At 33.8% G+C, this 4078-nt stretch overlaps 1 protein-coding gene across 1 annotated transcript in view; it reads right to left on the bottom strand.

Annotated features, from left to right (window-relative positions):
• Window positions 1-2467: 2467 nt before the first annotated feature.
• Window positions 2468-4078, bottom strand: part of LOC135213530 (sorting nexin-12-like) — a 97841-nt gene continuing 96230 nt past the window's right edge. Inside the window, exon 5 of the mRNA XM_064247447.1 lies at window positions 2468-4078. The gene's annotated coding sequence lies outside the window, so the exon portion shown is untranslated.

Genomic DNA, 4078 nt, shown 5'->3' with positions numbered 1-4078 from the left:
TTCTGCCATTATTTTTAACATTATTTGCCTAAAAGAGGGTTTTTTTTTAACAAAGTATTATTATTATTATTATTTTTCATAATGTGAACCAAATGCCAGTCATTTGCACAGCATCCCTCTCTGAAGAGTGCCAGACCTGAAAAAGAAAAAATTGACAATTTGTCAGTTTGCTTTCATGCTAGAGAAATCCATTGCAGAGGTACACTTCATAATGAAGAACCAACTGAAGAATAAAACATATTTATCTTGAAAAGATTTCTAAAGTTGTGCCAGCGCCTCAGTGGCGTGATCGGTATGGTCTTGGCCTGCCATTTCGGTGGCCGCGAGTTTGATTCTAGGGCATTCCACTGAGGGGTTAGAGATGTGTATTTCTGGTGATAGAAGTTCACTCACGACGTGGTTCGGAAGTCACGTAAAGTCGTTGGTCCTGTTGCTAAATAAGAACTGGTTCCATGCAACGTAAAAACACCATACAAACAAACAAAAGTTGTGTCAAGCCCAGCAATTGGATGGGTATCATTCTGCCAGAGGGTACCTGAAACTCCAAATATTTGTGATGTTACTGTACCATAACACTGTGCTAGGAATGAAGACATAGCTGGTAAATCTCAAGTATATTTGATCAGTTTTGATTGTCTCTCAGTGACCAGCAATGAGTCCTTTGTGGTTTATTATATGAATGGATAAAAAGACGCAAAGGAGTGCCTGATGGGAGGCCCCTAGCAGCTTTTAATGTAGACTACTTTTCTACAGTAGAACCTGAGGCAGAGGTTATGGAAATAGCATTTAAAAAAGAAAATAGATTGTCATGAAAAAGAGAAAATTAGGAATTTTGTGAATGCTGAACTAGGTTAACAGGCATAGATGAAGACTAGACTAAACAGGACTTCAAACAAAAGGTGCACAAGACAAAACCAGTGGCGAGAATTCACTTCATGTTCAATTGTGAATATTAAAGTACGTACTACTATTCAGGGAAAATCTGACAAATATGCCAGTGATGATCATAGTTCTCTCCCTAAAGATGTACTTTTCTTAAATGAAAGGTGAAAATGAGAGCAAGGTAAAAGTTATAGCAATTGGACTGCTAAGAGAGAAGTATGGTAAAGAGAAATTGGGACCACTAAGAGGTTAGTACAGTAACATTGTTTGACCACACCAGAACTAATTTTGATGTAGACATGTAACACAGATTCAGATGATTATAGAGGGGAAAACAAAAAAGAAATGTGATTTTGATCGAAATACAAACATTGGAATTAATAGTTGTCAAAACGTTCTGCATTACAAATGCATACAGTCTTGGTCTTTAAGACTAGTTCAAAGGTTTAGGCTTTAATGAGCATTTCTTCTCATGTTCAATAATAAAGCCAGCTGACTTTTAGACAGTATTAAAGTTAGTACTTAATGATAAACTTCCAACTAGAGTACAAAAAAAGGATTACATTTCAATTCCAAGATAACTGCTGGCAAGACTTTTGTGATTACAGTTCAGTGTATTTGTAGATGTCAGTATGGAAGTCATGGACTCTTATTTAAATTTGCATTTCATTAGTTAGATTGGATCTCCCACTTGGTGCTATCATTAATCATTTTAAAAAATGGAAGCTACGCTCCCTTGCTTTGATTAGTAAATGTAGTAATTAACCATTTCAGATTTGGGGCACTTTTCAACTTTGTCCATGAAACAGGTACCCACACTGAAGTCTTTTAACAGTAGTTTTTAGCTGTCATTATGAAGCTATTTCCTATTAGTATATTTTTTCCCCTGACCAGGTGTGCAATAATACACAGGAAGCTCTGCAATTTTTTTTTTCTTTTTATGAATTTTCACAGTTTTAAGCTAACAATTTTATGCCATGTAAACTGTTTTCAAGTTGACAATTTCATGCCATGTAACCTCAGTGGTTAAGATTAGGATAGTAGGGGTATGTACAGTGTACATAATGTATTCTATATATTCAAAAGTCTTTTCACAAGAGAAGGGGGTTTAGTTATTTTCCACAACACTTCAACATACTGTTGCTTAACTGGAGTTTGTGATTTTTATTCAATTAATAATTTATTCAGTAACTTATATACTGATGCAATAATTTACTTTTCAATTCGTAATAATCTATATATTATATCGACAATATCTTTTTAGTTGGTTTTATTTTTGTTTTCCCATACTTGCTAGGAACCTTCAGGTACATTGATATTGGCAGAGAGCATTGCTACAGAATATTAACACTGTAGATATTAATCAGCTATTAGTACATAACTCCTTAATTTTTAGAGCTGCTACAGAACTATTTTGAGTATCCTACAAGAAAATGAACTGAATCACCTTCAGTTCTTGTTTTTAGGATACAGCACGTTCACTTTTCTACTGTGAATTTATCTATTTTTACACTACGGGAAATATTTTCTGAGGACTCCCAAGACTAATCCTTTAAAATAAAAGGCAAGAGTTGAAACTAAAAGCTAATCACAGTGATATTTATTGATAAAGTTCACTGACAGCATATCACATTTTGTTCAGATTTTTGCCTCAGTTATCCAAGAATAACAAAAGACAACCTTAACATGATCAAAATACAATTTTCAATGTGGAGAAATAATAAATTAGAGCAATTAAACAAAAGAAATGGCCAAAGCCTTTCCAAAGACATACTTAGCAAGAGAAAAATTCATGGAAAATAAAAAATACATCATTAAGCACCACAAATGAAGGTCTGGGTGAGAAGAGTACGTACCCAGAAATAACTCGCTTCAAGTGACTGCTGCTATCACACGAAAGGCACAAAAAATGGCCATTAATCTCAACGGTGTAAACTCCTCTTACAAAGAGATGCATTTTAATCATAATAATGCCACAAGATACTAGTAATTCTTAAATTCACGTTCATTCATGAGTACTTGCTAATTGATCCCAAAACCTTCAAATGTGACCAAAAATTTCTGATATTCAAAATATATGCTACCTTAATTTATACTGTATGAGAGGATATGGTGTTAAAAAGTTTGATTCCAGAATAGTAAATAATATATGAAGGACTGAGGCTTATATTATATAACTAGAGTAGATAATATATCTTATTTAACAGAATTCCTTTTAGACAACACTAACTCTTTATTCATTCATACTTTTCCATTCACCTTAAAAAATTAAATCTTTATAGGTACAGGATGAGCTAGGCAATTAAGCTGGAATATTACAAGTGTACAGCTTAATCAAATATACAGTGTGTAAGCACACAGAGGTGCAACAATGGATAAACTTACTTGAAGATAAGATCAAAAGACAGGATTCTACTTTGTGAAAACATGACTGACAACTCAACAGCAAACACATCCCATTGAAGCAGTGGCAAAGCACCTAAGACTGAAAGCAGGTGTATCTAACAATCATACTTTTGATAACATTTCATGCACTAATACTTAGTACAATTTACGTAATACCAAAATTCAAATAGACCATAGATTGCTGTATATACTATAAATCAAAAGTACAAGATTAAATACAAGGAAAGATTAGGCAGAAAGAGATAGGTAAGGATAGAGTAACCATCTTAGTACTTTGACCTTTGAAAATTAAATTACGAGCAGATATCCAAACAAGCCAAGCCGTAATCAGGTGGGACGTACAAAAAATAGATCCGACTATTAAAAACCCCTGTTTTTTTCCATTATTTTTTTTTTTTTTATTAATTTTGTGGTTTTATATTTCAAGAAAATCAAGCTATTTTAACAAAGTAGATCCGGTAAATATTAATTATTGATTATGGCTATACCATATGCGTATATTTAACCTAGAAAGTAATGAAATGCTTTAGAAAGCAAAATAGTGGATAAAAATACACAAGATTGGGAAGTCAGCTGGCTACTTGAACATATCAAATGTTCCAAGGCAAGCAGCCTACAGTAGAGAGGTGGGGAGAGAGAGAGAGAGAGGGAAAGTAGGAGAAAAAGAGAGAGAGAGAAAAGATGAGAAGGGTAACAACAATGGGACAGTATCCCCCATCATCATGTCAAAGAGATCTGAGCATCACCCACGGTACATCAATAATGTATATCGGATATTACACAAAGATTC

This window comes from Macrobrachium nipponense, chromosome 43 (genome assembly GCF_015104395.2).
Source record: "Macrobrachium nipponense isolate FS-2020 chromosome 43, ASM1510439v2, whole genome shotgun sequence".
Lineage (NCBI taxonomy): Eukaryota > Metazoa > Arthropoda > Malacostraca > Decapoda > Palaemonidae > Macrobrachium > Macrobrachium nipponense.
This window is presented reverse-complemented; position numbering and strand designations above follow the sequence as displayed.